Below are 25,931 nucleotides of genomic sequence, written 5' to 3'. Positions count from 1 at the left end.
ATTTTACTGAAACTATTTTAAAAAAAACATTAAATTTGAAAGAAAACCGTAAATACTTAAACTAAACAAAAATTATAAATCACAAATACTGCTCACACAAAAAAAAAAATAAAAATAATAAAATAAAATAAAAAAAACAAAACATAATAATAATACTGCGTAAAGGTATGACTGTAAATGTATTAAACTTGTGCATAATTTGTAAATGCTACCCTCACTAGACTAGCATGACTTATGTGAAACAAATGTGAGCACAACCTGGGATGGTGAGTGTATATATATATATAATATATTGTCTAGCATACAGTGCTACTGAACAACAGCTTGAAATAATAATACAGGCCAAAAAGTGTGTTGCATCTTAAAAAAAAAAAAGACTTTGAATGCTGATTCCAAAAGTGTTTTTTGGTTTTTTTTCAGCATGCCTAGTTTGTGATAGACTAATTAAACAAACATGATGAGACAAAATACCACACACACACACACACACACTTATTTGTTTATTATGATTTATAATCATATTTATTTAATTATTTGAATGAGTGAACTCATTTAAACAATTACATAAACCTATACTTGTTATTTCAAAATTTAATCATTTAATTATGAATTGTTTCAGAAAAGATCATGTCACAAGTGTATAATCATGACGAATATTTGGAAAATTTACCAGTTATACTTTGGCTGTCCTCAAGGTGACCAGAATAGGCACCACATGTTGTGACGATTGTTCAATTGAATTACACATGAATGTGACTAAACAAAATGAAAAAGTTGATGCCATTTGCCATATTCATGATACGGAAATAGCCAAAATACCACAATGGTGACTGTTACTTTTATAATATGAATACAGTTAGATTCTCAGTGAATAATAACCACAAAATTGTTTATCCAAACCTGGATTCAACCACGAGCCCAGTCCCTCATAATGACAGTGTGTCAATTTTGGTACGATTGGCTGAGACCCAAGATTCAGATGTTCCCGAATACATACCCAACAAAGAGATGAGTTGGAGCTGTTTACCTCTTTAAGGTAAACAAAAGTGTTTTTTAAGAAGGTCAAACCTCTCTACAACTTATCTCTTTAAGCTGTTTACTTAAAAAGATGAGCTGAATAACCTCACTAGAAATCTAGCCCTCTCTAAAAGATCAAGCCAAACTTCTTGACATGAGATCAGAAACATTTTAACATGTTAACTGCATCATTACACATGTGCATCGTGGGGTTTTCAATCCAACTGGAGGAAAAACTGTCTAGAACGATTTTCTTCCAATTTGACGGAAGAAAACAGGATATTTTTGCCAAGCAAACTTCACCAGTGGCTGACTAATTCAGCAATAGTGAGAAGAAAACCAAAAAATTTCTCTGTCTCTCAAATCCAGATTGACTCAAGGTTCCATAGTTTTCAATCACAGTTCAAAAACAGTGCCAGAAAAGCACACAGAGAAAATTGTTAAGATCAAAATGTCTCACTAATAAAAAATAAACCAAATTTTGGTGATATGCTTTACTGAAAGTGGCCTGCTTTGCTACTGCCACGATATCAATGGAGTTTTTAGAGAACTGTCACAAGTACACATTACATCTGAACAGAATCTCTTCAACTCCTCACAGCCAAATTTGAAAGCTGTTCCCTTGAATAACAGAAACTTAAAGCAATCCACCCCACTGTCCACATGACTCAGAGTAATTCAATACAGCATTCATCAAAGGAATATCCTAAAAGTAATTGGTATAATTAATGGGAATGCAAGGTTCACAAAATGTTGTTTCTTATGCCTATGACTTAGCTGTTCTCCTGCAGGCTATTACATCAATATGACTGGACTTAATTTTTGTGATTTGGTTTTTTTTTTTAGGAGCATTAGCAACTAAGGCCATATTGCTCCGGGATATGCGGGGGTCATTCCCAGACCTTTTCCGCATCCTCCGTATTTGGTGGTGACGGGCTCGAACCCCGTTTTAATCAAGAAGCATGTGCTACGCACTGCTGCTCCTTCCCACCTGGCTACCACTGGCCTTAAAGAAGCAAATATAAGTCAGGAACAAGTAGTGTGCAACATGTTCCATTAGTGGATCCAGTGAAGATTTTCTTTCCATCACTCCAAATTAAACTTGGCCTAATTAAGTTTTGTGAAAATAGTGGGTAAGAAGAATTTGAGAGGATTTCATTACTTTAGTGAGAATTTTCCAAAAAGGATGAAAGTTTTGAAAAATTCCTATTGTATTAGAACTTAAATCAATGGCAGACTTGCAAATTGGCTTCTGGAAACTGTTCAATGCATACAATGGGATATTGTAAAACACTAACTTCATCTCTTTCATTTGCATTTGGACTTCTTTCCCAAAAAAACTTGGCAAAGTGAGTGGCGAGCAGGGCTTTGTTTGTTATTTGGTTTTTAGGAGCGTTAGCAACTAAGGCCATATTGCTCGAAGGATATGCGGTGGTCATTCCCTGACCTTTCCACATTCTCCGTATTTGGTGGGCACGGGCTCGAACCCCGGTCTAATCAAAAAACGTGTGCTACGCACTACTGCTCCTGCCCACCTGGCTACAATTCCATAAAAAAAAACATGAAGTCAATGTAAAATCACTGCTAAAGTTTCTGTGGAATGTACATTGGAAGTTGTATGAAAGGAAATCATCCACACAATATTTTAAAATTGTACATCTTTTTTACGATACTGAACTGTAACTATGTGTATAAATTGTATCAGGTTTCAAGTGTAAAAGTAGATAAAAATGTAACTGTCAATGCCATTTTACAAAAACATGTGCTGGACAGAAAAAAAAAAAAAAAAATTAAATAAATGTACAAAATTGGTTTAGAGAAAAGTGTTTCCATCTTTGATTTAAAAAAAAAAAAAAAAAAAAGTTATTTTGATGACCAGTGTAATTTAAAAAATAAATCAACTGTAAAACAAGTGTTTAAAAAAGACGGAATGTGAATCATCAAAAGACAGTAGCTGTTAATTATGGATACAGTGCTAATATTCAATGCAGAATTAGTTATACTAGGAAATTTTAAGCAGTTTAAAGAAACAAAGACATTTCCCCCTAATTTAATGAACCACCCCCTTCGTTAAACGGGGTGGTTACTAATATCACAGTATAATTACTAATATCACAGTAATTATACTAATATCATATAATTACCTGTTACTGTGATATTCTTGTCACACAGACATGCACTCAATAAGTTAATAAGGACATGAATGCTGGCAAGATTTCTAACGACACATATTGGATGTTACATGCCACAGGTTGCCAGTTGCCTAGATTTTATGACCTACTGAAAGTTTATAAGGCAGGAATTCTGCTTAGCCCTACTGTGTCATTTGTAGGCAGCCTTATGCACTCTACAGATTCCTTGCCAAAATGATAACTCCTATTATAGGAAGATCCAGCTTGCCTGACGTAGCAGAGTGGTCATGAGCATGAGTGCAGTAGCACGTGCTCTTTGAGTGGACTACGGTTCAAGCCTGTGACTGCTAAATATTATTAACATTTGTATTGGTGATTTATTGTGAATTCTACTGACCTGGTGGTCGTGCCAGAGTATAAACAAGAACTTAAATTGAAGATTTTTATTTTGTACACTCAAATAACTGAAGGCAACGTGTCCGCCTTTATGTGCATCCCCACTGAGCATGATGTGAAGTGTGTGTGCATATGGCATTAGAGAGCAATGCTACAATAAGGAAAAGGACTTCCTTCAGTATGGAGGATATTTGTAGCAGTATTGAATTATGTCTCTAGCACTACTATGCTATACCATGGTGTTATGCATAAGCAAGTTCACAGCATGGCCATGGGCTCTCCAGTAAGTGCTACTGTTTCTAATTTAGCCATGGAAGAGCTGGAGTCCAAGATTTTTAATGGGTCAGATCTGCCTAACCCAACGAGTACATGGAAATGCTACATTGATGATACATTCACCATCATACGAAGGTAAAGAGAGGATAAAGTGCTTAATTTTCTTGATGGTTTCCCTCTTTCATTCCATATACCTCGGAGGTAGAAGTAAAGGGTATCCTCCCTTTCCTTGATGTGTTGGTTTGTAGTGATGGCTCTAGAGTAAATGCTTCTCAACCTTTTATTATTCGCGGACCACTTCAAGCATTCTTTACTTACCACGGACCACCAGGTAAGGTTTCTTTACATCTATGAAAAAACTAGTATTGGGCTGACATTTTTTCAAAAATCCTGTTTTTAGCCACTTATCCATGTTGTTCAGTATACTATACTAAGTATAGGGCTGCTGATAAATTCCTAAAATAAATAATTCCAATCTCAAACAAAATATCACTTATTAATTAAATATAATTAAAAATATACTTAAAAAACTCACCCAACATATACAATCAAATAATCACTACAAATTTTAACAGTTATTCTCGCACACTAGTTTTGTGAAAATGTAAAAAATACTTTACAAATGCACAAAAACAAATCCAATACATATTATATGCTCAGAAGCTTGTGATCGACTGTGACAGATGAAAGCTTGTGGCCTCACCATCAGTGCACGCAACACACACAATGTCTTACATTGTAAGGGATACCTCTTGATTTTCGACAACAAAGTAAACAGTTGATTGCCAATTTTAATTTTATTTGTGCTTATATTTTGTATTTCAATAAAATTTACCTTCCCACGGACACCTACAACCAGCTCACAAACCACAGGTTGAGAAACACTGCTCTAGAGTGAAGACAAAAGTCTATAGGAAACCCATGTGTCGGGGTCAACATACACATTACAGTTTGGCACAAGATAACACTCATAAAAATAGTGTAATTAGGACCCTATTGGATAGGGTTTGATCTCACTGCAACACTTGATGACAGACTGGAGGAAATTACATGCGTCACAGCAGATCTCTGAAAATGTGGCTACCCCAAAAAGATTTTGTATATTCGGGAAGGGGAACGAAATCTAAGAGAGGCATTCATATCAGTTGTTATCGTGTATGTTTCTTATTATCTGGGGTTAACAGAACGGATCTTGAGTACATTGCATACTTGTAAGACACACTGTGTGCATCTGCCGGGGTGGAGGCTACACACAGTTGTGTCAAAGGTAAAAGACCATGTACCTATCGAGGGTACAAGTGGAACAGTATATGAGATCAAATGTCCGGATTGTAGGGACTGTTGTGTAGGGGAGTCAGAACGTAGATTTAAAGATTGTATGGGGGAAGCATATAAAAGCAACAGAACCACTGATTATGGGAAACCTGCTATGGTTGAGCACTTCTGGGAGGAAGATCCCGTTGGTATTATTTAAGAATGTACCGTGGCTGAAAAGTTCCACTGTTGATAAAGGAGGCAGTCGCCTTTGAAAGCTTAGGTGTTGTTTTTATTGTTTAATGCGGCAATATTCATATATTACCATTTTACCTAATTATTTTTATGCTTTTAATTCCATAGTTTTCAGTGTGTTTTATTTTTATATTACATATACAGTTTCACCTTATGTTTAATTTTATTTTATTAAAGTCTGTGATTATACAGGTCGGTATATTTATTGCATTTATGAGTCATTATTTTCCCAACCCCAAGGCAATAAAGAGATTTAATTTGTTTATCCTAAAAAAAATAAAAAAAATAAAATTTTTCACAGCACTATTATCAATTGTCACAAAATAATTAATTTCTGATAAAAACTGGAGAGAAGGCAACCAAAAACAATAATTTGAGCACCATTCATTTTTAATGCCAAATTACTATTTCTTAGTATAAAAGGTAAAAAAAAAAAAAAAAAAACAATGAAATATCCTATAAAAATCTTCTGTATTAACAATGACACTAACACACTGAAAGAACTTACCACACCATAAGGAAAATAACGGAGGCTTGAAATGAAACGACAAAACTTCCAGTACACAAAAGAAGTATAGCTGTACTTGCTCAGATTACATTATTTTCTTCTTCTTCTAAAAATAAATGAAGATAGTTGCAAAAAAGTGGAAACAGTTTTTTTTTTTTAAACTATAGTGCTCAAAATTACATTTTTTAAAATAACATAGCTTTAAAAAAATGGACTATACCATCTTAAATACAAATTGGAAAAAGAACACTATTATTCGTAAAACAAGTACATCTTTTTCCATGAGGTTATGAGTTATGAAAATAACACCAGTTATTATAATTAAAAATTAACACTGGTGTATTATAATTAATACTTTAAATTTAAATATAATTATTTAAATTGTAATTACATTTAAACTGCAACTTTAAATATGATTACAATTTAAATAAAACAAAGACGAAAATAAATTCAACAAACTTTTCTTCGGCAAAAAAAAAAAAAATATGAGGAGATCAATGAACAATAATAATTTGTATCACAAACATTTTTTATACATTGTTTTGTCTTCTTTAAATGGTACTTGGTCAATGACATTCAGCAATTTTTCAGCAGGGACAAGGAGGTAATTATTCCACTGTATAAGACAGTGGTTAGGCCACATCTTGAATCATGCCTACAAGTCTGGAAGCCTCATTTTTAGGAAGAATATAGATTTGTTTGGATGAATGCAGAGAAGAGCAACAAGATGAAAGGAACAAAAAGGTACTCTTAACCAAGATTTCAGTTATGCATATTGCAGCCTCTGAGAACTAAGCCCATGCAAGATCTGATTTGAAGTGTTTTTAAGTCTTTGAGTGGGTTAAGCTAAAATGTTGATGGCATCTTTACTCTTATTCAGACAACATATAAAATGGTTAAGGGGATAAAAATTTAAACTGAGGAGGAATGGAGGTAGAATAGATGTGGAGAATTTTGCTTTTAGTCAGAGGGTAGCTGATTGGTGTGGAATAAACAATCATCTGGTGTTGTGAAAGTGAATAGTTTGAATGAATTTAAGGAGGAATTAGACAAAGAGAGGATGAATAGATGGTGGGGATTTTTTCTTCTTCTGATACTGGTAAGTTTGTTCCCTTACAGCAATTGATCATATTAAATTTTATAGATGGTATGGAAAAAATTTACTACCAAAGGCAACTCATCAGATGGATGGAAGTCCATAAAGTTTAACCAAAAAAAATACGAGAGAGAGAGAGAGAGGTGTAGTGCATTTCATTACTTTCTCACATCATTAGATTTACATCAAAATTGTCCCCCATCTCATGCTTGCTATTTTATTGTTTTCATAAATATTAATAATTTATTTTTACTTTGCAGCTTCATCCATTAGGATTAGACCTGAAAAGAAAATGTCCCCAAAAAAAAATGAGAACTATTTTTATGTGTATCTGAGAATAAGTATACCAATAACAAACAAGGATGTGGAGAGGCTGCAGAAGAGGCTGAGTTTCTCTGGAAAAAAAAATGTTTTGTATCTTTCTGGTCATATTGGGAAGACAGAAAAAGATAAACCTCATCCAACCCTGCACACTACCTAAGATAGGTAGGTGACAGTACTGCAGGAAGGTCAGAAGTTTTGGGATAATATTGGGGTAGAAAAGGCTCAACCACATACACTTCCCACTCAAAAAGCAAAGTATACAAAATTACCACAACTTTTTCCCCCTATATTTTATTATTATTATTATTATTATTATTAATAATACCCATATGGTGCAAGGAAGCCTGAAGCTTATGCTGCACCAGGAAAAAAAAAAAAAAAAATTCCCAAGTTACCCTGAGAGAGAGAGAGAGAAAAGTAGGGAATCACCAAGAAAGAGAAGAATGATGATATCCAGCTCAGGACCCTGGGTGTGCCAAGCCCATACTCACCAGATCATCCATATTCACTAAAAGAAAGCTTCCAAATCATTCAGAAAGCAGTCAAAATGTGAATCGCTGGACAGTGCAGTGTTGAGTCAGTTTGGTGTGACATAAGCATTGGGAGATCAAAATTGAGAGTAGGAGTGTGCTATAGGCCTAATGACTCTGATGAGTATAATGAGGAACTGTGCAGGGAAGTGGAGTGGGCCAGTAAATCAGAGAGTCTTATAATGGGAGATTTTAATTTCCCAGATATTGACTGGAATTTAGGGGCTGGTTACTCACACACTAGCAGGGCTTTTGTGGATTTATTGGATGATTGTTTTCTACATCAGCATGTTCGGGAGGCAACTAGAGGGAGTAATACTCTTGATTTGATTATCAGCAGTGATTCTTCATGCATTAAGAATCTGCAGATAAATGAACCACTAGGTGGCAGTGATCACAGTGTGCTGAACTGGGATTTACTCAAAGAGGTAACTACCATTAGGGGTAAAGGGAAGGGTTATTGCTTCCGTAAAGGCGACTACGATGGACTGAGACAGTATTTAAATTCTATACAGTGGGACCAACTGATGATGTTACCAACAGCAAATTCAAAATGGGAAGCATTCAAAGAACTTACCTTGGAAGCTACTAGGCTTTACATACCAACTAAGAAATATTGTTCAAGGTTTAGGCCAAAATGGATGTCAGATGAACTAATGAGGCATAGGCAGAGAAGAAAAATGCACGGGATACTTACAAATTAACACATGACACAGAAGCCTATGATAGATACAAGTTGATATGCAACCAAGTTACAAAGGAGGTTAAGCAGGCGAAGGCAGATTACGAGAAATCTTTGGCAAGGGATGCAAAGAAAAACAGCAAAGAGTTCTTTACTTATGTAAACTCTAGAAGGAAGGAGATGAATCAGATTGGTCCACTTGATATTGATGGGTCAACTGTTGATGATCCTGCTCAGGTAGCTAACAAACTAAATGAATATTTTGCATCAACATTCACACATGAGGAGTTATTCAGCAAGGGGAATGCCAGAGGTGTATTCAACTCTAGCAGTAAGCTACAGAATCTTGAAATAACTGGGAGTAAAGTGGAGGAGAAACTGTTGAAGATAAACACAAGAAAGGCACCCAGGGTGGATGGGATCTATCCAGTTATATTAAAGGAGGCAGCAAAGGAAGTAAGCAAACCCTTAGCCATAATTATGAGAGCTTCCTTGGACTCAGGGGAGGTACCCATAGACCGGAAATGTGCAAATGTGACCCCAATTCACAAAGGAGGATCAAAGGCTGACACAAGTAATTATAGACCTGTGAGCTTAACTTCTGTTCCAGGAAAATTAATGGAGGCACTGGTTAAAGAAGCACTGCAGGATCATTTAGACAAGACTTCAGTTATAGCTCAAACACAGAATGGTTTTGTTAAGGGGAAGTCTTGCCTGACCAACTTGATTGGATACTATGATGCAGTCACAAAAGAACTGGATGCAGGGAATAATTTTGATATTATATATTTGGATCTTAGAAAGGCTTTTGATACTGTTGCACATGGAAGACTGCTACACAAATTGGAGCAGTGTGACATTGGAGGCAAATTGCTGCTATGGATAAAGGGGTGGTGAGGGGGAGAAGACAGAGAGTGGTAATCAATGGACACTGTTCATCGTGGACTAATGTTATTAGTGGAGTCCCTCAGGGCTCAGTGTTGGGTCCATTATTGTTTTCTGTATTTATAAATGATATTGATGATGGTATATCAAGCTTAATGTCCAAGTTTGCAGACGATACAAAGGTTGGCAGGGTTGTCAAGGGCACTACTGACACTATGCTGCTGCAACAGGATCTGGAAAGGTTGAGCAGATGGGCTGAGAGGAGGCAAATGAAGTTAACATTGACAAATGTAAAGTACTACACATGGGAAACAGCAACCCCAGAGCAACGTATCAACTCTGTGGTACTACACTGACAGTGGTAGAGAATGAAAGGGACTTGGGGGTGGTTGTGCAGGCAGATATGAAGTTCTCTGAGCAGTGCAGACGGGCTGCAAGAGTAGCTCATGGAGTATTGTCAATGATATACAGCAATTTTTCCAGCAGGGATAAGGAGGTGATTATTCCATTGTATAAGGCAATGGTCAGGCCACACCTAGAGTACTGTATACAGGTCTGGAGGCCTCATTTCAAGAAGGATGTAGAGCTGCTGGAACGAGTACAGAGAAGGGCAACAAGATTGGTGAATGGAATAAAGGGGTGCTCTTACGAAGAAAGGCTTAAGTTTTGCAAATTACAGTGTCTGGAGACTAGGCACCAGCGAGGTGATATGATAGAGGTGTATAAAGCCTTGAATGGTTTAAGCATGCTCAATGCTGATGGGATTCTTCCTCTAGCTCAGAAAAATCACCTGAGAGGGCATAAATTCAAATTGAGGAAAGACAGATGTAGGATAGACGTGCGGAAATTTGCCTTTAGCCAGCGGGTGGTTGGTTGGTGGAACAGACGTCCATCCCTTGTGGTGGAGGTTGATAGCCTAAATAAGTTTAAGGCTCAGCTGGACAAGTATTCTGAACAAACAGAGGGGTGAAGTGGAAGTGGGTTTTTTTTTTTTTTTTTTGGCTGATGCTGCATAAGCTTGCTTTCTTGCATCAAATGCCTCTACTAATGAGATAAGATATATATATATATATAGTGGAATCTCATTAATACAAAGTTTAAGGGACCTAAATTTTCACATTTTGTAATAACGAGGTCCCCCAAAAGTGTCAAAATTTTAGTGTTTTTTTTTTTTTTTTTGGTACATACTGTATATCTAATAATAATAATAATATAAAAAATAAATTAATAAAATAAAATAAAATAATAAAAATAAAATAAAACAAAAGCCTTGTTTTTTAAAGATTTTATTTTATTTGTAAGATAAACTAAGAGAAAAGCAATATTAAAAGAAATGAAAATATTGTACAGTATATATTTTGATATATACAATATTTTAGTATCACAGTAAAAGAATTCCAATCTTAATATAAAAGGAGACATACAAACGATTAACTTTTTAATAAATTAATCTAATTTAAAGGAAGAATTCAATGTTGTTTGCACAGTTTTTGTCCTATATGCATTTTTAACTACAGCACAGATGTTATCAATTGCAATAGTTGTTTCTTTATCAACGTTACTGCCGGCAAGCACATTCCCTATTACGTTCAATGCATTTTGGGCATCTTTTTTAGATGGCAGTGTGTACGCTTCTTCACTTTTGCTGTCATCATTTTGTTTGGTACCAAGCAGCTCTTCTGGTGTTGGCATTGCAGTGGTAGCAACTTCTTCATCCACCTTCACAAACACTTCAAATTCCCCAACAAAATTCATATGCTCCTTCAAATTCCTTCATTCCTCACTGTTGCTATCATATTCGTCTGCTGGACCATGTTTTTCGACGATGTTCTCTCAAAAGCCACTCTTTCTGAAACAGTTGATTTATTACACTTGATGTAATACTTTCCATTACAGATAGCATCCAAGATATTCCAATCTGGCTGCAAATTGTTCCCTCCTTCTATGTTGTGGATCAAGTACCTTATCAGGTGGGTTCTGTATGCTCTCTTGAGGTTATAAATAATGCCTTGATCCAGTGGTTGCATTAAACTGGTGGTACTGGGGGTAAAAACAACAGCCGTATATTTGTCAACTTAAGTGTCTCAGCAGAATGTGCTGTACAATGGTCTAAAATCATCAAAACAGTTTGTATTAACGAGATTTTACTGTATATAAAACATATAAAAGCAAAGTTGGAATAATTAAGTGAAAGAACGGACAAATGGAAATGTAAAAGCACAAGGTGCCAAACTAGTAGGGAAAGGATAGAAAGAAAGAAAAGTATTAGGAATGGATGACAGCAAAAGAAAGTGAAAAATCTAAGTGAGGCATTAAATTATAAGAAATCAAAGGCTGAATTAGAAAGCCAATTACATGGATGAAGCTGCAAAGGAAAAGTAAAAATAAATTATTAATATTTATGAATACAATAAAATAGCAAGCATGAGATGTGGGGGGGGGGGGGAAGATTTTGATGTAAATCTAAAGATGTGAGAAAGTAATGAAAAGCAATACAATAAAATTAGATGCTTGCTATAATAACTGATACATACACAAGGTAATTTTTCGGGGCACTACACCTCATGATGTATCAATAAACTGCATCTCTATGACTGAAAAAGTATTAAAAATAGGTATATTCTGATAGAATGTAAATAAAATGTAAATAGAAAGTATTAAAATTTTCTACAATAGGAAGGGTATAAGATGTAAATTCATCCATAAAGGTAGTGGGGGTATAGTTCCAATGCAGTGTTCATGACAAAATTAAGGTACATTTTAATAGGGAGTATAATAAAATTAAATGTTATAAAATTAAATAATAACAAGTCAATGTATGCAGCAATGAGCAGATTTGATAGGAGATAAAAGATGAATAAGGCAAATGTGGGAAATTAGAACAGGTTTTATATGCGATATAAGTTGAATATTATATTATAGACTATAAGAATAACATATTATAGACTATAAGAATAACAGTAAAATCTCATGAATACAAACTCGTTTTATACAACGTACTCGTTTATATAAAGCACATACCATTCCCCTGCGAAAGGATTGGCTTTTCTATGTAAATATATTCATTTATTAAAAAATTCAGCTAATATGTATTACAAAGTTCTTTTTCACTCCATGAGAAAGAAATGTCATTTTGTAAGTTTAATACAAATCTTGGCAGAGCTCTCTGATTATTGCCCCTATTACTGCTTCTGGCCACCTGGATCCCTACTTCCCGAAGGATGGCACTGACTTGTTAGAAATTATTTTTGCGTAAACAAAAGCAGCTTATGGTAGCTACATCAAGTGCACTCTGAAAAACATCTTTCTTAAGGATGAGTTGTTAAATTAACAAAAGAATAAAAAGTTTTTCTAAGTTGTTTACCTGCACTCCCTCATTCTCCATGGGAATAAGGTCAGTTGCAATTGTTACCCCAGTTCAAAGAATCTTTTGCTACCATATACGGCAATCTATTTTTTGTGCCATTTTATTTGAGCTGCTGTCTCTTTTTTTTGGAACTTTTTTTTGTCTTTAAATTAATTCTAGATAAGATTTATATTAAATCTTATCTAGCAGTGTTATACGACAAAACGTAAACAGACAGAATTAAGCCTGGAAATGAAACTAAAAATTATACAAGATGCTGATAAGATGGAAAGAAGCAAAACGGACATTGCAAAGGAATACATCCCTTTATCTACAATACTGAAAAACAGAAACTTAAAGTGCATGACACTGGAAACAAATTCGTAATGCAAAACATAAGGAACTTGAATAAAAGCTTTTTGAGTGGTACCAACAAATGTGTGCATCTAATTTGCCAATATCAGGTCAAGAAAAGGCAAATTATGTAGCTCAGCAACACGGAATTAGAGACTTCAAATGCAACAGTGGCTGGCTCCAAAGATTTAAAGACGGGAATAACTTGGTTTCACAAAATGTTTGCAGCGAGTCTGGATTAGTCGACAAAGAAAGGGCTACAGACTGGTTGTTCTGTACAGTCCATTCTTGAAAAATATGAGGCAAAAGATATTTTTAATCTTGACGAGACAGGTTTATTTTATAATTTGCTGCCAAATAAAACATTTGTTCTGTTCGAGGAGAGCCTTGTCATGGTGGAAAATTTAGTAAACAAAGACTCACTGTTCTGTTATGCTGCAATTCAGATGGCAGTAGAAAACTATGCCCACTTGTGATTGGTAAGTTTTCCAAGCCAAGATTCTTTAAAGCAGTTAAATACTTTCCTGTGATTATGAGGCTAACAGAAGTGCTTGGCTTTTGGTCAAAATTTTTCAATCTTGGTTATGAAAAGTGGACAGAAGAATGGCTTCAGAAAAAAGGAACCTTTTGATGATTCTAGATTGCTGTACAGCACATTCTGCCAAGATGCTTAAGTTGACAAATATACAGCTGTTGTTTTTATCCCCCAAAACCACCAGTTTAATGCAACCACTGAATCAAGGCATTATTTATAACCTCAAGAGAGCATTCAGAGCCTGCCTGATAAGGTACTTGATCCACAACATAGGTTGGTTGGTTGGTCTTGATTTTATTGACACATTAGCTACTAAGGCTATAATGCGCCAAGACCAGGTCATATATAAAAAGTTTTAAACTTTCAGTGACCTAATTACTTAAGTCACTATGTCAAAATATCTAACAAATGTATAAAAGGTATAAAAGATAAATCAATAGAAAATCACAATAAAATGTAAATTTTATATACGAGCAAAAACGTTTATTGATTTTAAAAAGCTAAAAACAGCAGACTCATGGTCATTGTCGGATAAAATCTGACTGAGTGTATAAGACTCAGCTGGATGACTAAAAACGGTAAAATATAAATCAAGTTCTTGTCTAAAACGTGGACACACAGTTAAAATGTGATGAATAGTTAAAGTGGTGCCGCAGTTCTCACACATAGGACAGTCATCTGCCCTCAGCAGAAAAGCATGTGTAAGATGACTGTGTCCTATGCGGGGACGAGCTAGAACAACTTCCTCTTTGCGGTTCTTGCGCAGACTAGACTGCCAGTGTCGAATTACAGGCTTTATCTGATAGAGCTTGTTTGTGACTTGCTCATGCCAAGATTGTTGCCATTGGGAATGTAATTTAGCTTATATTAGCTGCCTGTAGTCTGTATAGGGGGCCAACAGGCAATAAGTGTTGTGGGGTTCTGGTGATCTGGCCGCAGCATCTGCCAGTTCATTTCCCTTGATCCCAATGTGGCCACAACATAGGAGGGAACAATTTGCAGCCAAATTGAAATTTCATGGATGCTATCCATAATCTTATTGTTTGGGACAGTATTGGATCGTGTAATAATCAAATGCTTCCGAAAGAGTGGCTTGGAAAGGAATGATATTACCTTTTTGAAAGGTAATATCATTGAAAAACATGGTCCAGCAGACAAATGTGATAGCAACATTGAGGAATGGAGGAATTTGAAGGAGCATATGGATTTTGTGCTGGGAAAACCCTGCTATTATGTTACATGTAATTTTCAACGTTTCCATTCCTTTTTTTGTGAATCCCTGCTGTTGACTCACTAGTTGTTATTACCTTCGTGATATTTTTCTAAAGCACATTTCTGGAGGTTACCTAAAACAATAAAACAATTTGCACATTCCGGTTTACTGGGCATTTCTGTTAGTGTAATCAATTAAAAACGGTAGTAAACTATTTCCCTGCATTTGCTATAGTACCAATAGCTGGAATTCTGTGGGTTTTCACGTTATAGTGAAATGTTTTTTCCCTTCCGTGAAATATTAAATCTTATAAAAAACATAAATAAATTTTCAGAAACTCATTACTCCGTATAGTGTTTGTTGCAACCTGTGCATGCTGTGTTCTTTGTTATTAATTGCTTATCACTTTTACTGTTTTAAATTTTACAACCACCAAAAAAAAAAAAGTCAATGAACAGAAATATCAATTAGTATGTACATATTACAGTACGTATTAATTTAGCTATGTGTAAGCATAAATTTATTTTTATTTTGATAACTGGAAAATATTCTTCTGATCTTCATGTATCATTTAAAGTGGGGGTCCACTGTATTTTGTTGGGAGATTCCTGGATTAGGTTCTGTGCTATTGAACTTGTGCTTGTTTGAGACCATAAAAAATAACTGAGTCTTCAAAGGGTGCAGTTCTTGACTTTTAAAGAGAGCAGAAGGTACGTGAAATCTAGATGCTACAGAAGAGATTGTGCTTAGCAGCGATGAAGAGAAAGAAAATTAAATGAATGTACATTATCTCACATACAAGTATCAGAGTTTGTAAGGCAAGATGTTTATTCAGTTACTACTATTATAAAAATTAAAGTTTAAATATTAGGTTATTACTAATATAAAAATTAGTATAAAACTAATATAAAAGTTTCCAATAGTTATAAAAAAAAAAAAAAAAGGCGTATTTTTTTAGCTTTTGGAACTGTACTGGTTTTTGTACTGGTTCTTAGTCTGGTATAACACAGTTTCGCATTACACGAGATTTTGTAGGAACCAAACTACCGTATTATACGAGGGTTACCTGTTTTTTTTTTTTTTTTTTTTTTGCATCCAATTCCTTTGTTACTGCATCACAGTATCCAATCAGATTAGTCAGACAAGATTGACCCTTAACAAATGCATGCTGCAATTGAGGTAGAGCTGCATTGTTATCTAGATGATTCTGCATCATTTCTTTAACCAGTGACTCTATTATTTTCCTTGGAACAGAAGTCATACAGGCCTGTAATTACTCATTTGACACATTTCTACTCCAGAGGGACTTCCCCTGAATCCCAAGGAAGCTATCAAAATTATGCCTAAAGGTTTGATTACCTCTTTTGCTACTTCTCTAAATGTAACTTGTTAAATCCTGTCTGTAGCAAGTGCCTTGTTTACTTTTAGCTTCAACAATTTCTCTTCTACTTTTCTCTCAACTAACAAGGTCATTTAGCTCTTTGTTAGAATTTGATACACTTCTTGGCATCCTCATCCCTAAAAAATTCCTCACATGTGAATGAAGATGCAAAATATCTATTCTGTTTGCCAAAAAACTGAACCGCATCATGAACAGTTATAACATTTGTATCTAGCAGACCAGTGTGATTTATTGCTCTCCTTCTACTGCTAATGTAAGTAAAGAATGTTTGATACTTTTCTTTGTATTATTTGTGAGAGATCTCTCAAACTCTCTTAGCTTGCCTCACCCTCCTAAATGACTTGATTGCAGATTAGTTTTCACTTAAAGTAGGTTTCTGTATCTTCTGATAATTTATGTATCTCGTGCACTTTTCTTCTCTGCCACTAGTCTCATCAGTTCATCTAACATCCATTTAAGTGGAAGCCTTGAAGAAAATGTTTGCTACTGTGTGAGTGCCCAACACACAAGTTTGATTTATTGGCCCACCCTTATTTGTTTGTAATAATCATCATTCAAAGTATTTTATTTATTTTTTTTTTTTTGGCGGGCTCCAGGGTTTCCCCTATTCGCCGCTGAAAGTAATCTATACATTGTGCACAATTTATAATGATTAATTATACATGAAAAGACTATTTACAGTGATGGTACATAAAAAGACTATATACAATGATGGTACATAAAAAGACTATATACAGTGATGATACAGTGAAATACTGGGCTTCGGAGTCCAGCAGACTGATCAATACATCAGGTAAGTGTAATCGAAAGAAACAGTTTAGCATTTTACTGAACCTCAGGAGCAAGAATTCTTTTTCTCCGTTTAAACAATTTCTCTGCATAGGTGGAGAAGGCAGTGTAATATTCAGAACAGTTAACCAATCTCGGCAGTTCGGAGCAGTCAAATACATTTGTGAGAAGTTGAAAGTCTAGTCTTAAATCGTCGTACAGAGGACAATGAAAGACGAGATGCTCAACAGTTTCTTGAGCACCGCAACTACAGAGAGGAGTGTTACTTAATCCTAGTGAGAACAATTTAAAGTTAAGACTTCCATGACCGGTATATAAAAACGTAACGTATAAACCAGGATTGAACCAGTCCATTTTCTTGTCGTAATCAACAACCTCGGGAAAAAACTTAAAGGTCTCCCTACCCAAAGTAGAGGTGAACCAGGTATTTTGCCATGCTCTACAACATTCATTTCTCATTCTTTTAATGTCTACATTTTCTTGCAAGTCAGTATTATATGTTATGCCTTTTACAATCGCAGGAATATTTTTTCTTCTACAATATACAAGATAATGTAACATTACTTCATATTGGATTGGCAGTCAATGACTGAGGACCTGGAGAGCAGCTGTAGAGACAGTTCGACAAGCTCTACTTACAGCGAGAAGGAAGAATCTTTGTGCTTGAGTAAGATATTTTTGAACAAGGGAGTTCCCGATTCTGTATCCCCAGGCCCCAGCCGCATAACACACAATTGGTATAAATATACAAGAGTAGTATAATTTAATGGAAGATTTCGTTACACCAAAAGTACTCCTGGTAATCTTAATAATTTTATAGGTCATAGCTTTTATTTTCTGAAGTATATATTTTGCATGGTAATTGAAATTAAGACTGTCATCAAAATAAATTCCTAAGTATTTATGCTGCCGAGTGCTCCTAATCATTTCTCCATTCAACTTAATCACAGGTGGTCTATTCACATCAAGAGAGCCTTTTAGCAACATTTGTTTTGTTTTATTAGTAGAAATTTGAAGTTTATGTGTTTGACACCAGATATCCCAGTCCTCTAGAACTTCATTTGCTCTGCACTCTAGCTCCCGGCGGGAATTACCAAAAATCAGAATAGCAACGTTGTCTACATAAGTTATCTGAAGGATGTTGTCTCGATCAACCGAGAGCCACCCATCAAGGACCATGTTCCAGCACACAGGGCCAAGAACAGAGCCCTGAGGGCAGCCCCTAGAAACAGATCTGGAGACAGAGCAGAATCCTGAGGAAACTGTGATGCTGCGAGAATCAAAGTAATTCGAAAGGAGACGGTAAATAGGAGCAGAGACCCCGGCCTCTCTGGACCTCGCCAGGACACTCGGCCACCAAACAGTGTCGAATGCCCCTTGGAAATCAACAAAGAGACCGAGGACATATTTAAAATTGGAATTTTGAACAGAACTCAAAACCCGACGAATAGCATCAACAGAAGACCTTCCATGTGTAAAGCCAAATTGAAGTGGGGAACTTAGGTTTCTGTCTAAATAGTAATTTAGAAGACGAGAAACAATTAATTTTTCCAAGACTTTGCCAAGGATGGGTAGCAGTGCAATGGGCCTGTAAGAGGCCGGATCATTGGAGGGTTTGTCAAAGGACTTAAGCAGAAGTTTAAGTCTACCCTGTTTCCAAGCCAGTGGGAATAATCCTGAAGACAGACAAGCATTCAAAAGATTTAATATAATTAATGGGCAATTTTTCCAAAATCTTTTAAGTACAGAAACCTCAAGGAGATCTTGTCCAGGACATTTACCATCCCTTAAAGTTGAGATAGCAGATTCCACCTCAGTATCCGTAAAAGGAGCTTCGGTTCGGGGCCCTTGGTAAGATAAATGATCTAATCTCATTGTAGTTTGGATGGTGTTTTCACAGGAGGCAGTGTCCTCATGGAGCAAGCCGTCCAAGATAGCATTTATGGACAAACTCCAGTCCAGGGTTTCATTACCATTTACAATAATAGAAGAAAGAACATCGCCGGGATGAACCTTGTTAGTAACAAGTTTGTAGGGTAATCCCCACGGATCTTCATTTATGTTAGGCCTATAATACACTCACACTCTCATTGTTGTTTTGCTGGTGATTATATCACACCAAATTGACTAAATATTTCAACAGCCACTCACATCTACACATAAGTTGCCAATGTTTGTCTGGGGCCAAATGTGCAATAAATTAAAAAGAGGGGGGAGCACTTCTGTACACATTGTACTCGCCATATATAACTTCTGCATCCCTTATGTTTGGGCGGCACCTTGTATCCAATATCCCAACAATGCCTAGCACGTGCATTTGTTTGATACCAACAGGCCTCATAATCCTGACAGCTGCTTTACAGGCTGCTGCACGTCCCAACAGAAGCAGTGCAAGAATCACTTTCACCTTTGCCTGTTGTTTAAGCTATTAGTATGTGTATTCTCAGAAGCTAGCAGTCTTCCAACCCACCTTTATAGCAACAAAGATTCTTGAACCCCTTTTACTTACAGTCTCTCCAGGGATGTTGGATTGACTGACAAAGTTCTCATCCTATACTTCCACCTATTGTGTCTGGGGGAGAATGGCAAACACTTTCAAATTTAATCCTAACTGGTGACTTTTTTTCTTAACATTAACAGTGTAGTAATTAAGTAAATTCTCAGCTCTCCTACTTTTACTATCATTACAGCACCAATGTGTATAACTATATCACCTTGTGCACTTAAAAGATGACTGCTGCTGCTGTACAACAGTTACCTTTTGCCCCTACTGATTTCAGTTGTATGGTGTGGCCTTACAAAAGATGAAACTAAACTGTAAATTCATATCCAGAATTAAAAAAAAAAAATAAAAGAGAGGGAGAGAGAGAGTAGAACCTGGATAAGAAGTTTTCCAAGGGAGTGGAGGTTTAGACCTTCTTACGAGGGAAAACTTCTTAGAAGAGAAAATGACCTTAAGGGTATGAAATATTAACTACACAAATAAAAATGAAAAGATACACGTTTCAGAATTTATAAACATTTTACTCTGTCTATGGGAAACATTTTTAAACTGAGGATCTCTAATTGTTTAATATTCTGTTCAAGATATTCTATAACATATCTAATATTCTGTTCATTAAACTCGTTACCAAGTTGGAAGAATGAGCTCTTTTGGAGTTTCAATATACAGTAATACCCCCGTATCCGCAGGGGGGGGGGAATGTTCCAAGACCTACTGTGGATGGCTGAAACCACAGGTATAAGTGACACCTGCTAACCCCATATATAACGTGATTTTATTGTACATACAAACGTATAATAAAGTTTAACTAGAATAGGTATAAACAGATATTTTGCAAGTCATAAATAAGCGACAAGAACCGGCATTATAAATAGTCATTGGGAGATTAGTGTACCTATTATCTTGCAACCCCTGCTGTCTTCACACCTAGGCTCAAAACAAAAAAAAAAAAAAAAAAGAGAGAGACCAAATGTGTAGTTTGATTTAGTGCGTCACATCGATTGTTGTGTTCCGTCGCACTGCAAAAGGACAAATTTTGTTTCGTTATTTATGTCAGGGATGTCGGATTTTTTTTTTTTTTTATAGTAACTTTTGTTTTGTCTAGAAATCACAAAAATGATGGGCAAACACAAGAGTTGTGCTTTCAAATTAAACAAAAAAGTCTGAAAACTGTGTATCCGTTAAAACTCTAAAGAACCATTATAATCTTGGTGACCAAACCATAAGCGACATTGTAAAAAATAAAGGGAAGCTAATCGATTTAAAATCGACATCATAAAAAATAAAGGGAAGCATCGTATTGGACACGTGAGTAGTATATGTTAAGTGTTTTCGGTTTTTTTCCATGGTTAACCGTGGGTAACTGAATCAGCGGATAGGGTGGTTGTTATTAGGTTTTTAGGAGCATTAGCAACTAAGGCCATATTGCTCCGGTGATATGCGGTGGTCATTCCCTGACCTTTCCGCATCTTCCATATTTGGTGATCACGGGCTCGAACCCCGGTCTAAGCAAAAAGCGTGTGCTACGCACTGCTGCTCCTGCCCACCTGGCTACGGAGATGCCTAGCGGATAAGGGGACACAACTGTAGCTTAAAAGGTGACAATTACAATAAGACAGAGCAACAATCCACTAAATAATTCAGAACTGTTCACAACCATCAGAACTTAATGCTTAATGTGGTCAATGTATCCAATTATGGATATCTAGGAAAACAACTGTAATGTGTCACTTTCATTATATAAAAAATGTTTAGATAGTATGAATCAGAGCTGTACTACTCAATATGTTCTACGTTGATAATAATATTAGTAAACAATCTCCAGCAGTAAACAATCGATACACACAACTATGGGATACTTTTTGAATGGCTTGGTACAAAATTACATTAAATCTACACTAAGGTACTCGGCCCAAAGTTACCATATTTCTTTTCTAAAAAGGAAGGAAAATCGTTTTGAATATTTTCGTTAGATTCTTTTAATTGCGTTAATTTGATTTTTAATTGTTTAAAATTGATTATTTAATTATTTATATTTTACTCTAATGTATTTAATTATTTATATTTTACTCTAATGTACCGGTAAGTTGTCGATTTTTTCGTTTTTTCCGTTTTAATTTCTGGAGGGTATCATACGGAAGTGTTCTACGCACTATATTGAGGTAAACTCCTCTTATTATTTTACTAATAAGATTTACCACTTTTACTAAATTTACCACTTTTTTTTATATCTGGTTTGATTTATGACAATTTTACTTTAGTGTTGTGCAACAATATCAAAATAGGAACATAAAAAAAAATCACACCAAAGCCTGCCATTATGAAAATTTACTGTGAGGGGACCCACCAAGTGCAGTTTAACTTACTGCTGAAAGGGTTAAAAGAGGGATAAAATTTTTTATGAATAAAAGACTGCTATATCAATTGTTACAGAATATGCCCTTATAATTGGTCCTTTGCTTAATCACTGGATTAACTAACATCCTTGCTTATTTCCTTAAAATATACTGTCTGATTGCCCAAGTAGTATACAATGGGCAATAGTCCAGTACATTTGCAGCTTACACCACACCTCACTGTTAAGTTACATGCATCCTGAGAGGTCAGTTGTTTGATCCAAACCATGTTTGCATAAAATTATTCTAATTTCAGTAATTAAATATTATAAAAACCTGGAAGGATTTTGCACTCAGTTTGTTTCAAAATGGTAGTTAAATTCTCATTCCACTTTAAAGAAACAAAAGTTAGAAATACACAATGCATTATGGCTGTAGTTTATGGAAGAAAGATGACAGGGAACTTCAATCAGTAGACCCATAAAAGCAGCAAATAATAGGTCTTGGTGTCACATCAAAGAAAGTTTTACAGCAAGTGATGGATGGCTTGGACAACAGAAAAAAAAAAAAAAAGCCATGATTTTCACATGTTGAATATTAGTGGGAGCAATTATCTAGTGATCTAAAGTTTACAGAAGATTTAAGGTCATTCATCAATAGAAAAAAAAACAGACTGGAGAACAACTCTACAATATGGAGGAAACATCTAAACATCACCTATAGGTAACGTCTAAACTATAAGAAATGATAAATTTACTTTTGCTTCAGAAATATGGCACAGATTTATTGCCAATCTTAAAGCTTGCTATTTACCTGGAGAAAACATTACAGCAGATAAGCAGTTATTTCTAACTAAAGCTAGATGCAAATTCAACCAGTATATTGGCCAAAAAAAAAAACAGACAAATTTGGTATAAATTGACACACAAAATATCTGCTGAATGGGTTTCCTTATTTGGGAAAAGACTATATGCACCCAGCTGGTCAGCTACTTTCTGAATATGTTGTCCTAAAATTAATGGAAGCATTTTTGAATCAGGGTAGAAATGTAACCACTTATAAAGTCTTCGCCACTTTTGAATTGACAGAAAAATTAGTCCCAAAAAAAATATAAAAATAAAAAACTATAGTGGGAACTGTGAATCATACTCGTAAAGAAGTTCCAACGTCCACAAACAAAGTAAGGGGTTAATGTTTTAGAACAAATGGGTAAAAAGTATTCAACAAAAGCAGGTTCACATAGATGGTCAGTTTGCATATTTTGTAATATATCAGATCTTTCAGTAATCAATGCTGGGATTACACTACTCTGCATTTCGAAAAAATTCACTGATATTTTCTCAGAAAAGAGAATTTCTGAATCATTTTCTAATGCTGATTTCAAAAATGACTTCTGTTTGTTTTCATCACATCAGGTTTCTTCAAAAATCACAAAAGAATTTGATTTTTTAAAAATTTTCATTAATTTTGGCAGAATTTGTGCACTGAAATTATAACAAAATGCTACTATGAACAGACTTTTATATATTAAATACATGCTGAAAACACTATTAAAAAGGAGAAATGTGTTAAAAAGTCCACTAAACACTCGACTCTCATTTTTAAAACTTGATGGGTCAAATTTTCATTTCTTTGATTTTCTTACAGATCCTTCTACTTTACAGTCCCTCTTCAGAATACAGAATTAGTCAGCCATCATGTTGACATTCCACCTACCCTGGTAACTCATCTCCATGTCTTTAATGTCCTGGTGAAACTTATCACCCTGTTCTTCACTAACATTTCCTAGATTTTCTGGGAAGTCGTCAATATGGGAGTGAAAAAAATGTACCCTGACATTAATGTTGCAGCCCAGCTTCTTGAAGGCTGCAAATATTTTCAACCATATTCTTATAGTTTGGATCCTTTTTGTTCTCTAAGAAGTTCTCAAAAACAGACCTGAAACTAATAATCCATGCCTGTTTTTCTGTTTTATTCATAGTTCCATAAAAATCTCAGCTGCTCATAAGTTTGCAAATTTGAGATCCAACCTTATTTTAGCTTCATTTGGGTGATCGATGGGAATTTAGTACCATGAGAAAAACATCTCATGGCTAGAAGATTTTTTAATTTCAGTTTATCCTTCTAGAACCAAAGAGTTCTGCAGATTCCTTTGGTAAATTTAAATCTTTTATCAGGTCATTGAGTTCATACTGTGAAAACAGTTGAGGGCTGGACTCTGTATTTGAGGCGCGTAGATTTCAGTTTCATCTTTCATCTTCAGAAGCTTCTTCAATATAAGTGGAGGGCATGGAACTGGCAGGTTATCTCCATGTGGGACTGGTCTAATGGCAGATAGAATATTAGGATACATAATGCCCTTTTTACACTTTCATTGTATCCCTCTATATTAACTAATCAAAAGCAGAAGTCATCACTATGGTCTGTAGGCCTACCAAATCATGGGAAATGCAAATGGCATAGCCTTCTTTTTACCATTTTTCCACAATCTAAATGCTTCAACGTAGGTTTGGAAAACTTTGTGGAGCCCAGTGTTTATCTTAGTTACTGAGCTTCACACCAAAATAAGCGCAATACCAATACAAATTCTGTAATATCTTATCTTTGCTTGAAGACTATAGAACAAAATAAGTTTGGATTGTTCAAACACTTACATGAAGTAATTTTATTCATTTTTTTGCACAAGTCTGATACAATAACCTCAAAAATAAACCGAGCTCACACTGATCAACACTGCAGCATAGTTCTCAAAGTCAAGAAACAAATGACTGAAGGCACTGTTGGCAACATGTAAAGATTTAGTTTACAAATTCCCAGTATATACTCCATACTCCTAACCAAATAAATTCAACAATACAACTTTTTTTCCACAAATCACTTAAGTTGATTTGTGGAAACCCGGCATTATGAGATAGAAAAAAATAAAATAAATAACAGTTCTAAAATCAACATAAACTGAGTCAAAAACAGCTATTAGTTTATCATCACAAACCATGCAAAAGTGGTGTTATTTATAAAGTTTAAACAGGGAAGGTTATGAAGAGAAGAGATTTTATATTGAATCTAGCTGAAAAACTCAGAAAAGAATATACAGATTCATAGAAAGCAACAGCTCAAACCAGTAACAATAGAAGGCATGTCAAACCTCTCAAAAGGCATAAATGCTAAATTAGGCAATGCAAGGCAAACAAAACTACACAAATGTGCACTGTGGAAAAGTAGGGAACTGTTGAAAAAACTATCATTTGTTTAAATTATGCAAATTAATATTTTTGAACTTCAGTATATTTCTCAGACAATAAAAAGTTTTGTGTTCAAAATTTTGCTATCAGAAATATCACTTTTATGTGTATTGCCAGTTACTTTATATCAATGCTTATAATAAAATGTTGAAAACACAACTGAAGTCTATTTTAGGCAGAGCAGTCAAAATGATCAGCAACAGTGGTTGCTGATCGTTTTGACTGCTCTGCCTAAAATAGACTTAAGAACTGCTGACTAGCAAAAAATACCTGAAACAGCGGTTTCAGGTATTTTTTGCTAGTCAGCAGTTCTTTTTTTTTTTTTTTTTTTTTAAGGTAAAACAGACATTTCAAAAAGTTTTCAATTTTCTATTAAAATATTAAAACATTACGTAAAATTAGTACCGAAATCTATTAAGAAGTAGTACTGGTACATCACGAGTAGAATTTAAAAAAAAAAAAAACCTTATTTGATCAATAGAAAACAAAATTGGACAACTGTCAGGTTTCAGAAAACAGTGTTTGTTACACAATAGGGAATGACTGCTGCCTGATTAAGGAGCACCTTTGTGAACAAAAATTTAATTTGGATGAAGATGTGGTGGTGAGTGCATGAAAGACTAGTACAGACTTTTTTTTGTGCTATATAAAAATAATTGAGCACTGTTATGAAAAGTGTGTTGGAATCAAAAGAAGAATTATTGAAAAATTATATAAACTTTTCAATAGCTATATTTTTTCGGTCATTCTGCAGCCTCTTTTGAACTGTCGTCATACTTTATACTATAAAGAAATTCTTCTACTCTACGCTGGTTTCAAAGAAGTGCATCACCCCTTAAAATTGTAATCCGAATAA

The 25,931-nt window shown here is 35.1% G+C and overlaps 1 protein-coding gene across 4 annotated transcripts in view; it reads right to left on the bottom strand.

The window, feature by feature from the left end:
* Positions 1-25,931, bottom strand: part of LOC150090684 (uncharacterized) — a 306,488-nt gene that overhangs the window by 242,927 nt on the left and 37,630 nt on the right. For 3 of the 4 annotated variants that reach the window (XM_090372249.1, XM_090372243.1, XM_090372263.1), the window contains one exon: positions 5,839-5,944. The gene's annotated coding sequence lies outside the window, so the exon portion shown is untranslated. The remainder of the gene's footprint in view (positions 1-5,838; positions 5,945-25,931) is intronic. The other variant, XM_090372256.1, reaches the window with a different exon arrangement.

Source organism: Mastigoproctus giganteus, chromosome 1 (genome assembly GCF_048544385.1).
Source record: "Mastigoproctus giganteus isolate SK-2022 chromosome 1, ASM4854438v1, whole genome shotgun sequence".
NCBI lineage: Eukaryota > Metazoa > Arthropoda > Arachnida > Uropygi > Thelyphonidae > Mastigoproctus > Mastigoproctus giganteus.
This window is presented reverse-complemented; position numbering and strand designations above follow the sequence as displayed.